This window comes from Malurus melanocephalus, unplaced genomic scaffold (assembly GCF_030028575.1).
Source record: "Malurus melanocephalus ecotype Western Australia unplaced genomic scaffold, MMel_1.1 scaffold_53, whole genome shotgun sequence".
Lineage (NCBI taxonomy): Eukaryota > Metazoa > Chordata > Aves > Passeriformes > Maluridae > Malurus > Malurus melanocephalus.
The window spans coordinates 620,593-634,780 of record NW_026623285.1 but is presented as its reverse complement, the minus strand read 5'-3'; the positions used below and the strand labels follow the sequence as shown (position 1 = coordinate 634,780).

Sequence of the window (14,188 nt, the reverse complement as noted above, 5' to 3'; positions counted from 1 at the left end):
GGAAGGCGGGAAGGGATGATTCTCTCCCACGGAGGAGCTYTTCCCGAGGCGGATGGCAAGGACGGGCGCGGGAAGCGCTCCTCGTGAGCGGGAAGTGATGCCCGCAGGCTGCCGTGAATGCGGCGGTCCCCCGACAAACCCACTCCACCGGCGCCCTCTCGCATTTCGCCCCTACGGCGCGGGAAGCCGCGCCCTCGGGACCAGGCGGCTCAGGGAGCCATCGCTCCCCAGGCTCCCTCAGGGCCGCAGCGGGATTAGCTCCGCGCCTGACCTGCCCTGCCGTGCCCGCAGCCCGCCCTGCCCCAACTGCTTAAGGCCGGCTCGGGGGCTCAGCTCCGGCTTAGCCCGGGGCTCCTGTCCCCGTGTCCCCTCGGGGACCGCTCCCCACCTGTCCGCGGGCGCTGCCCCTGACGTCATGGAAACACCCCCTTTCCCCCGCCCCACGGCCGGGAAGGCGGGCGGTGGCTCCCGTGGCGGGGCGGGGGCAGCGGCAGGCTCCTCCTGTTGGCCGGCGCGGCCGTCAGTCGAGCGCGGCGGTCCCGCCGCCGGTTCCGCTCGTGGCTGCTCCCCGGCAGCCGGAGCGAGCGCTCAGTCCGCACCGGCGCTTTACGCTGGCGGCTATCGCTCCTGCCAGGCTCCTTCCTCTCTCCCTCCCTTCCTCGCTCCTGCCTGCGGGGCGCCGCTGCCCGGGGGCCATGGCGGGGGCGCCCGGCGGGCCGTAGGTGTGGAGCTCAGGTGGGTGCCCGCCGTAGGGACGGGACGGGATGGGACAGGGCGGGCTGGTGGCGCGCAGCCCGGCGGGGCTGGCGGCGGTGGAGGCTGCCGTCGCTGGAGCGCCGCGGCGGGCCGGGGCTCCGCGGGACGAGCCGGGGCTCCGCGGGACGAGCCGGGGCTTCGCGGGACAGCAGCCGGCGAACTCGGCACGCAGGGAGAGTGGCGTTTTGGCGCCCAGAAAGCGCCGTTCTCGCCCGACCGGCAGCGAGGGCGCCCACGGCTCCTGGCCGGGGCGCGGGCGGGAGGCTGCTGCCGGTGCAGCGCCTCATCCCGCCTGCCCAGCCGAGCTCCCTCCAGCCTCCTCCTGCGGCTCTCGGGGTCCCCGGCCGCGCTGTCACAGCCCCTCGCGGCTGTTCCAGAGCGACAGCCAACTTAGACACCTTTCCTGCTCTGGGAGGGTGCCGCTGAGGGGTTTATTTGACTCCTGGAGTGCTCCGTGTGGCACCGAGCCGGAGCGAATTCCAGGTGAGCTGTGCCACACCGGGCAGCCGCTGCCCTGGAGGTGGGCTGGAGCAGCTCTCCCCGCTGCTGCGGGCTCTGGGGAATCGCCTGGCAGCCGGCTGGGTGTGAAATAGAACTTCAGAAATCTTAGGCGTGTTTGCAAAGTCGTCGATCTCTGCTCCATCTGTGGTTCTCTGTGCTCTTGTAAAATAAAGAAGGAAAAAAAGCCACCATTATTATTACTTTAATTTCTTAAAGAAATAAACCTATCTTAACCTATCTTAAAGAAAATAGGTTAATTAAATCCAGCTTGTTTCCASTTTGATTCAATTTCCATTTGAGAACCAAGTAGGCAAGGTGAGCTTTTAAATACTCCATTATTTGAAAACTGTTCTCTGTAAAGTTCAGTGGCAGTGAAGTACTCTTCACTAAGACTGTTTTATTTTTACTAGGAGAATATCTGGAATAGCTAGAGAAAAGGGCWTTTGATAAATGTAAGGTAAYTTTCTGCCTTRTGTTTTTGTCCTAGGCCGCTTATRTCTTCTCTCTCTGTTTTCTTGAGAAGGGACAAATGGAACAGTTGCTTCATCCCTTGACTTTCATCGATTAATCATAGAGTTCAGAGTGTTTCACTCATAGAGTTCAGAGTGTTTCACTCTACTTAATTTCAACAGAGCTTGTAAGTCCGGTTTGGTTATTTAATGCCTGTGTTTTCATGGGCATTTTCTGTAAAGCCATGGGTAGCAATAGTTTTAATTTCCATGAGCTTTGTTTCTTATTGTTTAAAGTATTTTTTTAAAAGATATCTTTAAATAAGTGTGCACTCCCAACAGATTAAGCGAACTGGTTTTCCGTTGTGGCTCCTATCTGATTGCAAAGCTAGCATTCACAAGTCTTGAATCTCTTTCTCTTTACTCTTATATTGCCTTCCCCACATTGCATTAGGCCCACTTACGTCCTTTCTTTTATAATTTTATATAGTATGGTTTGCATGCAGGAGAGTTGGGAGGGGACTTTTAGGTGTTGGAGATGTTCTCTCTGCRTGCACTGAACAGTTGTGGTTGTGCTGAAATTATTAGTGTGTTCACCAAGGACAGGAAATGATGGTGAGACTCTGCTGGAGTCTGCCTGTTGCAACACTGTATGTGGGTAGCTCATTCACTGTTGCAAATGTAAGTACACTGTATTTTATACAAAACCTTATTTGGTTTTTTTAAGTAGATGTGTGTACATTGTTGTAAAGAACTGGGTCTTGTTCAAACCACATCTATTATAAACAGTTGCAGGAATTAAGCTGACRTGCATTTGTTGGATTCTCTGGGTCTCGTTACATACTGAGGAGAAAATCTGGTCAAACATAGCATTTCYTGGATCTTATGGTTTCTGATTGTAAAACTACAAATGGTGCTCATAGCTACTAAATGAGATCAAGGCCTTTCTATAGAAAAGTTAATTCATATCTAAAGTGCTAATATATTTTAGGTTTAAATTTGATTTGCTGCAAAGTGCGTTTCAAAACCACAGAGATGAGCGAGGCAGCAGAGTGAGTATGTTACTCTGCATGGAGTATTTYTACATGTCAGAAGTAGTGTAGTACCTGTCATATCAGCATATTTTGATCTTACTGCATTTTATCTACATCAGTTCCAGTTAAGATTTGACTTACGAAAGTAGCAAAGTTTTGCTGGTAAAAGGTTGGGGTATAGATACTGTGATACACTGCTGCTAAGGTACCAAAGAAACTTCTAGGAGAATCTAATTGYCTTTTTTTCTGTATCAAGTTTCAGATAATAGGATGCAGATATACTGAGATCTGACAAACAGCTCTCTAGACCGGGACTAATATGTTACCAAATTTACCCTGCTCTGCTCTTTGAGATGCTGTATTTGCATGTCTGYCTTCTGCATTAGTGATTATGTTCAAACATTACACTTTGGGGAGCAGGCACTGTTTTTAGGYTCCTGCAGCTGTCACTTGTGCTATGTCCTTGAATACTGTGCCTTGAAATAGATATTTCATTGCTTTAGTTTCTCATTTATTTAAGGACTAGGAGGTTTTGTGTGTGCAACATTCAGTCCTGTTGTTCTCCATGTTGATTTCTAATTACCTTAGAGAGAAGTTTTCTCTCTATCTTCAAGGTTGAGTGATGTGGGTGTTGATGCTAATGACTATATAGCCCAGGTAAAGTTGTAGGCCTAATAGCCAAGAAAAACACAGCTCTGGGTCTGACCCTGGGAGGCAGAATATCCCTAACTCCTCTTTTCAATCCATTTTAGCTTGTTGCTTGTGCAAAGTTCTTGATGATGCTTGTGTCTTTCACATAGGGTTCTCACATATGTTCAGAAATAGATTCTATTGTATATGAAGTTATGACATGAACGAATGAACGTGAATGAAGTGTTGGRGTTTTGGAACTCTGTCAGCATGAAGCTGGTGGCACATTGTTGCRAGTCGCTTGAAACATTTAAAAATAAAGTCAAGGACAGCCTCAGCTGGGGAAGAAAATAGAGAACTTGAACAAATTCTTTTTGATTTTCTGTATTCAGCTGTTGCAACTGAGATAATTATTAAATGATCAGAGCTGTTGTGGCTGCTGGGTTTGTTTATTTGTTTGGGGGGTTTTATTTTTTTTTTCTAAAATACAAATTCAATGACAATTCTGGTACTTGCCTGGCTGCTAAAAGCAATGAGGGCTTTAGGAATGCTAGCTGAAACCGATAAATGTACTTGTCCATTGCAGCTCAGCCTCTACTGTCCTGCCTGTCTGGTGTGCCTGACTCAGTGCAAGCTCCTTAGGGTAGAAGTCACGTGTTGGTGTGTGGCACTGAGCACAGCAGGGCCTAATCCTATTTCAGTGTCTGGGCACTCCATGATGTTAACCATGAAAGTAAAGAAACACACTTGAGCTGCTTTCAATCTGGCAGGTGCTGAGCACTTTTTGCAGTATCTGTTTCCTATTTGCTGATGATTTACAGTCTTTGGATGCAGGCTGTTCTAGAATGCCTCTCGAGTTGTTTTCTGTGGAAAATACATACTGATAAGCAAGACTTGACAGGAATCCCTGTTATGTGTAACAGGAGGAACGAATAAGAGAGAGAACTGACTTTCACTGACCTCTAAACCCTAAGCTGATGTAGCACCTTGGGAATTCCTTTGTGCATCTAGCTCTTGGAGCTATCTCTAAACTAAATAATTGTATATCTGGCTGTGAGACAGGCATCCTGACATAAAGATAGTGGCTTCCTAATAGCTTCTGGTAAGTCACAGGAGGAAGGCTGCAGATATGATGCTCTGTGTGCCTCTGCTGCTTTTCGATTTTCTAATTGTTAAGACTGAATGTGAAAACTCTTCCTTTGAAAGAAAGTCGTTGAAAACATACTAGGCAGGCTCTGCCTTCCTTGTCCAGCCATGAGGTGTGTATATATCTGTGTTTTTAGATTTCTCACTTCCAAGCCCAGCAGTTAAACTACAAGTACTTGAACTGAACATTTCTTCTCTAGTCTTTAAGTTGTGGGAGTTTGATGCCTGAATCATATTTAGGTTGGCAAACACAGCTGCTGCCATGTCAACACTTAATTATTTCCTTCTGAACATTTTCTTTGGCACTTATATTAATATGGGATGTGAACAAATCTCCCTTTCCTCTACTTTCCAATGTAATGCATAGATTGAGAATTAAGGAGATTTTTTTTTTTTATTCACCTTTACATATTAGCAACTTTTTAAGTCATCTTCACATTCTGCCTGCATGCTGGTTGAACTTAAACCTTAAAAAAAATCACAGCAAAATCATGACAGTATGTGACAGTATGTGGTGCTACGGTTGTCATGCAGCACTTGTATGTAATTGCTGCTCTTAGAACAAAGACAGTAACAATATGAATTAATAAAGGTGACAAACTCACCCTTGTTTGTGAGTGTTTCTAACTATTCTGTGTATTTTGTAGGGGTATCTTTTGAATTTCAGTTGTCACTTTTTGAACTATTATTATTAGGAAAAAAAATGAAATATTGGGTTTTCTGGCCATTCTGTGTATCCTTTGATGAATGTTTTCAGGGTAGAAATCTGAAATATTTCCCTTACTGAATGTAGTCATACTTTTCTTAATTGTAGCCAGTCCTGTCATTATTGTTCATGATGATACTGCAAAGAGTCTTTTATCACAACTGTAATCTCCTATCTCTTGTGCCAGTCACTTAGGTCACCCTCAGGTCACTTCTCTCTTATCTGATGCCACTTATTCTCATGATTCTGGAGGCTTTTCCTAGTCACAGTGTACACATTTTTACTGTTCCAATTTTAGTCTGTCCCACTTTCATATAGTTGTTGGTGAAAATGAATGAAGCTCCCGGTGTTAGTGGTTCTGATAGGGAGCAGCTGTGTGCATGTACTCCATTTGCCTCACATGTATATTCTGCCCAGAGAATAGCTGAAACCACTGAAGAGACAATTTCTGAACAGCCTGGCAATCAGCGAAAGGACCATGTGTGCAGGAGACTTTATCCTTCTCAGTGCACAAACCCATCTGTGTCACTGTTAATTCTGCTTGTTACAGAAGGTTAAGTCCTGCCCTTCCAGTTTTCATGTGAACAGAMTAGGATACAGGTCTCTGGTACTGCTTTCTTCCATCTTGCCAGYCACGCATGTTAAAAACATTTTGTTGCAATGTCTCCCTCTTCCCCGAGATAATTGCTTTGTCAGCGTGCCTAGAAAAATAGCCTTGAGGAGGGTTAGAGTTACTTCATGCTCATGGTTTCACTCATGCCGAAGTGAAATGTACAATTCTTATTTTTATGGAACTTTTTCTGTGCTGCCTGCAGTGACAACATATGACTTTGAGACCAGTCTTGCTAAGTTTTCTTGTCAAAGGGTTCTGGCGCTATTCAGGCTGTGAGGCAYAACCGTGGCATCTGCCCTGAATGTGATGTGGGACGCATCTTGCTCATACTGGCAGCTGAGACTACATTGGCTGTAACTGCACTGCCAGAGAAGTTTGTTTAATAGTCTGATAAAATACTATATTCTGAAGGAGAATGAATTATTCTATAGTTTTTCAATATCTCTTGCTTGTGACAAATATGAATGCTGAGATCCTTGGCACAAAGCTTTGGCAGCATAAAATCTGAATTTCAGTGCAATTTATGATGGGAGGAAGGAAGTTTCACTATGAACGTGATTGAGTGACTGACAGTCTCGTATACCTTAAAAAAAGAAACAGCAAGTGTCTGTTCATCTTCTGTGGTACTGCTTGACTGATTTAAAATAACGATGTGTAAATAATCAGTAGCAACTGCGATCCTGAAGGCAGGCAAGTGATTATTGTCTGTGTRTTTGGGAGCAGATGAAGCGAGCTCCAAAGGATGTGGGCTAATGAGTCTCTGCAGGTTTGTGGTTAGGAGTTTGTGGTGGCTTTCTCAGGTTCCCTCCCTGATACCCTGCTGCTTGCCAGAGGAAGGCAGGCTGGTACTTGCTCAGAGATGCCTTTCTGCAATTTGGTAGCTGTGTGGGGTTTTCCCCCTTAGCTGGATGTGTCTGTGCAGCACAGAGGCATGTGAGCTGTTAGTTCATGGGCACTGTGCAGCCATTTAGGTGGCAGATCCATCTTTTTARCAATGACTTCATCACCTCAAAAGAAGGCAGACCACCTTGAATGCATCAGGCTATTTGGAGCTGGCATTTGTTGCTAAAAAATTGCAGGTATTTGCTTTTAAAATAAGCAATATTGGAATAAAGAAACAAAAAACAATAATAAGGAAAAGGTGCTATTAAGTCTATGTCTGAAGAGAAGATTCTCAACTTTTTTTTGTTTTGTTTTGCTAAGAGGGATAATTAAGAGGACTTTATGGTCTACCCTGGAAACTTGTCAGAACTCCATGTTGCTTGCTGTTACTGTTAAATAGGGTTAGCTGAATCACTCGGAACAGCCATGTTTAGTTTTGTCACTTGTTAAGATATGTGACAAGACCAGAGACAATGGGCATCGAAACAGGGGAGGTTCCATCTGAACATCAGAAAGCTTTTCCTTCACTGGGAGGWTGGCTGAGCACTGGCACAGATTGCCCAGAGAAGATGGGGTCTCCCTCCTTGGAGATACTCAAGAACTCTCTGAACATGATCCTGGGGAACCCATTCCAGGTGATTCTGCTTGAGCCTGGGGTTGGACCAGATGTTTTCCAGAGGTGCCTTCCAACCTGAACCATTCTGTGACAATTTTACTAGGCTATTTTGAAGCTTAGCGAAGGGCAATTCTGCTCTTCAAAATCGTAGACGGACAAATTGATTTTGAAAAACCAGCCAGAGTCTTGGTGGTTTTTTTGTTGGTTATTTTTTTTTGTTTGTTTGTTTGTTGGTTTTTTTTTTTTTTTTTTTTTTTTCTTGCCTGAACCTTAAGCAGTAAGGTCAGTAACCAACCTTGTGGTTGGGGTAGGTCATCTCTCGTACAACGGGGTGCCACCATTGTTGGAGTAGGCTTCCTGTGGAGGATTGGGGGTGTCTGTCTGAGAGAATTTGACTTTTAGAAAGCAGAGAACTAGAACTACCAGGGTTCTCTAATTTGCTTGATACTGAAGTCAAATAACAGCAATATGTATATGAAGAGAGGAGGATCTAGGCTAGATCTTGTCCTGTTATTGAACTCTCGTAACAACAGTGTTAGGAAAGAAGAGTTAATATTTCTTGTTTGCTTTCTGATTAAGGTCAAACAATGGAAGGAAAAGAGTTTAGGTGTTTCGGCAGAGTCTRCAGGACTTTGTCATGTCTTGGCAAGAAAGATACTGATTTTTAAAACATGAATTCAGTAGGTGTGCTCTTACTAGTGTCAACAAATCCTATTTAGTGAATGGAATGATGGACAACAAAGATGTATCATGGACCTTCATTTGCCTACAACTGTGGTATCTGTATCACTTCTAGGCTGAGAAGGCAGCCAGCTGGGTTTAGATTCCAGGAAAATTTCTGCGCCAAAAATATCAAGCCAAAGTATTATGACTGATTCTTGTCTTCCTTAACAGAATGGTACTAATATTGTTTTACTGAGTGACCTAGCTAGGAAGTTAAGAATTCATAGTTCTTACACTACTGTCACAGCTGCTGACATTCAGGAAGTATAAAGCACATTCATTCTTTCCTGTTGTTTAAAAAAACTAAAGTTATATCAGTGAGTTCATTTGCAGATTTCTTATTGTCTTTCAAAYCCACCAATTTCAACTGTAAGAGATTAAACCCAGAAACACTCAAAATTGTGATAACTTTATAAACCCTATAAAATTAAAGTCTCACTTATTTAATATCTCCCAGTGCTTAGAGAATATCATATTGTTGAGGAAGGAGAACTTGCCAAGGTAGGGAAGTGCTACTGTGGATAAATAAAGTTCTTGTCTTTTAGCTGCTATCCAGTTTGTTTTGTTGAAGTAAGCTTTTTTTAACATCCTATTTCTTAGAATAAGAATACAAATACATTGCTGAAATCATGTTTTTTCACTCACTGAATAAATGTGGAACTTTATTTCAGATTTGGAGACAAGAGGTTAGAATTTTCCACAGGATGGCTGAATCATAGCCTGCTCTCCACACACAAGCACACAGTTTTACAGCTCATTTTCCTATGTATAATACTATATTGTACTTTACTACTTGGAGTTCAGCAGGATCAACACTTGCACTTGGAAATCAACGGCAGAGCCATTGCCAGGATAACACTTTTGCTGATGACACTTGCTGTTTGTTTGCTTGTTTTTGAAAGAAGATTAGAAAAAGTAATGTCAGGCTTTGCCAAAATGGCATATTTGATAAGTGTGGCTTATAAACTGCTTTTCTTCCTTTATTGCTGGCACACTTAAGCATATAAGATCRCTTTCATCTGCCATGTCACGTGCATGCAATTGTTGGTGTAGAGAAGATCCCTTACAGGTGATACTGTTACATTTTAAAAGATCAAATTTCAAGTAATGGGACACCATTGAGTGTTTTTAAATGCATGCAAGTAATTATTTTCACCAGAAAAATTTAATAATCTGTTTTTAGTCCTAATTGACTACTTTGATAAGCTAAGCATGGAAAATGCAACTTCCTCTTTATTTCTGGCTGCATTGTCAGCCCTCCTCTGTTTTTAAACAAGTGGCTTTCTTACTTTCATAGTAATTCAGTGGTAAAACAGTAGCTGTATCTCAGTGACATCAAGTGACTGTTCTCACTTTGAGAAGGGTTTGGGATGGTAACAGCTTCCTACTTAAAGAGGCTTAGGAAATCTTGGTTTCTGGGGCACATCTCCRCATTTGAAATTGGTGTTTTCCTAACTGTGGATGCCATTTCAGTCTTRGCATTCCAGACATGACAGTTCACATTGAACTACAAAACACTTCTTGTCAAGTGAGTTTGCATTATATATTTCAATATGACTAGAATGTGTGGTTAGCATAAACACACACTTCAGTGCAGGATGAGAGTTGTTTGCTTCTGGTTTTCTCAAATTTAAATAGTAGTTCAGTCTCCAGAGCCCTTCTACAAAAGGATCATCTTTGCTTGCTGTTTAAGTGAACTTTGTGTTCTAAGCTAAAAGAAAAAATAAGGTATGTCTCTTGACTATTAGAAACATGCAATGGCTTTCTCACTACAGCCTGTCTCCCAGCACTCACATCTTGCAGAACCAGAATCCTAGAGGGATTTTCTTTCTTAAYATCATTGCTCAGCATTCTGCAAGTRCATWGCTACTTGATCTACCTTGTGATGGCTTACTTCAGAACAGAGATGGTATAGGCTGTGCATTTGTTGTGCATTAATTTATTGATAAAATAATTTCTTCTATATTAGCCCAGYGTAATGCAGTTACAGCTGGAAGGARGGRTGGTATTTSRTAATGGAATGAGGCATRAAGGGCAGGAAAAGARGATTTTTCTTTTTCTTATTTATAATGTACATAACTTAAATTCTTCACTTTTTATTCTGGCTTACTAAACTGCTTTTTTATTGTCTTGTGGGTTTGTTTTTGGCCCTTCAAAATCATGAGGGTGTTTTGAGTAAATACAGCCAAGTCATCTTATGAAGCTGTTTTGCCTAGTCTGTGAATGCCACTGGAATATTTGCATGCAAAAATGCTTTGTGAAAAGTTGGAGGAGTGCAAACAAAAATTGTAAGGCATAGCTGGGTTAGATTTGTGCTTAGATTGACTTTGAAGAAGGGAATTGTTCTGATCTCCTTCTTCCTGCTTGCACTGAGATTCCGAAGCACTCGTTTCTCTGTGTCTGAGCCCCAGAATTCTGGRGGCTGTAGCTGTCTTTGGAAAGGCAAGGACATGCAAAGCATTGACATCAAATCAATAAGAAAATATGCATAGCTTTCATTGTTAGRATTGGTGTAGTTGAAGCTCCCTAGTCTGGTAGTCTAAACATAGATTCTAAAAAGTACCATATCCTTGATCTGCCACTTAAAAAAATTATATTCCCTAAAAAACCCCACCAAAACRCACTAAAACTTTGCCCAGAACAAATACATGTAAGCGAGTAAAGCTGAAGTAATTTCTYTTTATTAATGGAAACCTAAGAGTATTAAGGCAAGGTCAGTTTGCAGCCCAGATTAAATCAGCGATAATAACATTGGTAAGTGGTATATAAGGACTTCCTTGCTGAAGGTGGCTGGATAGTGACACATAACACGACTGGAAGAGAGTTSCTGGATTCTCGTGTTCAGCATTTGTTGCAGTCAATACATTTGTATATTCCCTTTAATAAAGTTACCAAGCATCATCTTAAAATAGTCAAAGCTCATGTCATTAACAAATTATTCCAAAGCTTGCGTGTTTGGACTAAAACTTCATTCCAGAATTCTGACTAAATRTACTCACAACCAGTTTATATGGATAAAATTGGTATTTTATCTCAGTATTTATGATAAGAGCATTTGCACCCTTTGTAAAGCAGTTTTCTCTCTTCAAGAAGGGGAGACTCTCTTTTCCCTAGTCAGTTGAGGAAAATTGCATTTAGACTTGAAGAGATGCAGGGAATCTTGTGATATGACAGGTTAGGTATGCTCATGGTATTAATTTCAGGACAATATTCTGCTGTCAATCTTCCTTACATAAACCTTCATTTATCTCACGTGTGTCTTAGGCGCTATTTTTTATTTCCTCAGCAGATCAGGTACTGGCAGCACCTTTTTTGATGCTTCCCTATATGGCTCTGTAAGAAATACCTTAATTTATGTCATGGGTAGCTTTTCTTCTCTTTTAATACCTTCTTCAGTTTGTTGATGAGTTGATCAGACATGTATTCGTGTCTGCAGGAAAGTGATTACCCTCTTTTCCTTGGTCACTTGCCTCTGCTATAGCAGAACTTCAGTAAGTTCCTCCTTGGATCCTGACCTTGCCTCCAGGGCTGATGAGCTGCTTTACCTGTCCCTGCTTCTGTTCATGTGCTTCCTCTCCCCTGCTGTCCTAGTTGTTCAGTGCATCAGAGGTGCCTCTGTTCCTTTTGTCAGCAGCAGCTTGTGGTACACACCTCAATTCCCTTGCAAGTAGTAGGACTGTTAAATAAAACTAGCCCCCAGGCAATTCTTGGCAACTTCTTCTGGTGATCCCCGTCCAGCCTGATAATTTTTTTTGTTGTCTGTGGCTAGTCACTTAGTCACTTTGCAATTCTTCTGCCAAAGAAGAGCATTACGAACTTTTTTTAATGCAGCTGTTGTCAGGTCTAGATGAGATCTAAGATTTCTCCAGTCTGTTTTTAATATTTTGTAAAAATTACTTTGCTATTATTAACTGTATAGTGCTGATTGTAGTAGGGCTCATTTCTTGTTGCTTTTCTCACCTCAGCTTCAGCTCTAAAGACAGGTATTCTGTTTGCTCTCCTGCCATCACAGAATATCTCCAGCTGGGTTTATTTGTCTGCCTTAGAAATATAGATTATAGGTTTTAAATGTTTTATTGACTCGAGGTGAAGTAGATGCAATAGACTGAGATTACATGAAAGTTCTATTTGCATCTCTATGTACAATTTAATTTGCCCCTTTTTTTTCAGAAATCTGTAGTGGTTTCATCTGTTTTTTTTCACACATACTCAGGAAAATACTGTTTTTAGTCCCGTGCTGGTTTTGTTACTTTCCAGGTCTGTTTCATCGTAGGCATTTAATCTTTGTTTCTTTACTAAGAAATTTTTACTTCCAGGTTACTACATCACATAGTTTCTATGAGTTGTTGAAGAACTTCTAGTTCTTCAACTTATTATCTTTTAGTATTTTTTAATATATCTTAAATCAAATATTTTAAAGCTATAACTTTATTCCTGTGCTTTAATATCTGAGATGCAGCTTCTTTAATCAACTTCTTCAGTCCCTTTTGGGAGGTGTGGTGAAGCACTTATCTAGTTGAGCCTATTTCATCTTTCAAGTTATCTCCTGCATGCTGCATCCCATGAGGCATTTCCAGATTTGTTTATGCACATTTAATGAGGCAGCAAGTCAGCRTTTTCAATATAGAGAGTCTGAACTCCTCAATCTACCTGACTAYTTAAACTTCACATGAGTCAGAAGTTAATCTCCTGTAATGCCCAACTCACTGYGGTGTTTTTCMCKCTAATAAAATAAAGTCTGTACCAMRGCCACTTTCTTTGAATCTACTGCAKACTCTGAGCAAGGCTGTCCTTTTAWWGTGTGGTTGATTTTGGTTTGGTGTTTTTTCTTTTATTTTTTTGTTACTCTGTCAGGTTCTATTAGTTCTTTTGCAGTGTTGTGTTTGGGKTKTTTTTTTTTTTWAATCTATCACAATTTTAAGTGGTGTATATTTCAACCATCCGTATCTCTACAGGCTTTTTTGAATAATATGTGAATTTCATTATGTATTTTAGCTGTTAAGATGCTGTTGTCCCCATGATATTTGATCTTGTATTTAATTCAAGTTCATTAGCTTTGTTGTGGAGGCCTCTTTTTTGTAAGCACACRAATACTTCAGAATGTTTTATCTCGTCATGCCTGTTTACCCGGGCAGATTACTTGWGTGCCTGAACCCTGTTCTAATCTGTGTTAGGACTTTCAGCCCTTTATCAAACAATCAGAGATAAGAGTCCTTCTTGGTCACATTCTCATTTTCCTTTACTTGTGCATCGAGTTTAGATGTGGAGGTTGTGTGGGTGCCCAACAACTCTCACTTCTCACTTTCATCTGTAAATCCCTCTCTGGGTGTGTCACCTTGTCCTTCATGGTCAGTGTCCTTGTCTCATAATTGAGTCCTTGAGCAGGAGAGTCCTGCTGAGTGACTCTGAAATGCTGTAATGTTTCACCCATCTTTCTCTCTCCTCATTATTTTAATGCCTCTTTACCAAGTCACTTGAGATACAGCTGGATCAATTGTTTGAAGTCTTGCCATATAAATAATCTCGAGAGTCTGTCCCCCCCCCTCCTTAGGTAACCTTGAACACACAGATAGAGTATAACTTCAAATCAGCAGGGAAATACATAAAGMGCAAGGGAGTCGGGGAAAGCCAATGTATGTGAAGCCATTCCCTTAAATGTGTCTTTATGTATTTTATAAACATAAAAAACCCCTCAAGTTGCATTAAGTGAATATATAGAATTAACTGAAAATATTTATATGTAATTTTACTTCAGTCACAAATACAGTAGTAGCTGTTGTCCATGTTTATCATCAGCTACTGCTACAGCTGAGGCAAATTTACAGGTCAACAGATGCAGAGAAAAACATCTGGTAAATAAATAGGTTCTGGATTTTGTAGACATCTTTAATGGTCACATCTATTTGTTTGTTTTTATTTTTTTGTTCAAGAAAATGTCTCTAAATAAACTTATGTGATAAGGTTGCACGTTCTGCAGGATGGTATTTATTTATTCTGGTAGATGTTATATATTTACTCTGAATAGATCTTGTTATTTTAACATAATTGCTTTTGAATTAATGCTTCCGTGACAGTTTTGTGAATATTTAGGCCACAGTTGTCCTGACCTGAGGCTGATAATGCTTGATAATG

The 14,188-nt window shown here is 41.6% G+C and overlaps 1 protein-coding gene across 7 annotated transcripts in view; it reads left to right on the top strand.

Annotated features, from left to right (window-relative positions):
* Positions 1 to 513: 513 nt before the first annotated feature.
* OSBPL3 (oxysterol binding protein like 3) overlaps positions 514 to 14,188 on the top strand; it is an 84,804-nt gene continuing 71,129 nt past the window's right edge. For all 7 annotated transcript variants that reach the window (XM_057365471.1, XM_057365468.1, XM_057365470.1 and 4 more), the window contains exon 1: positions 514 to 735. The gene's annotated coding sequence lies outside the window, so the exon portion shown is untranslated. The remainder of the gene's footprint in view (positions 736 to 14,188) is intronic.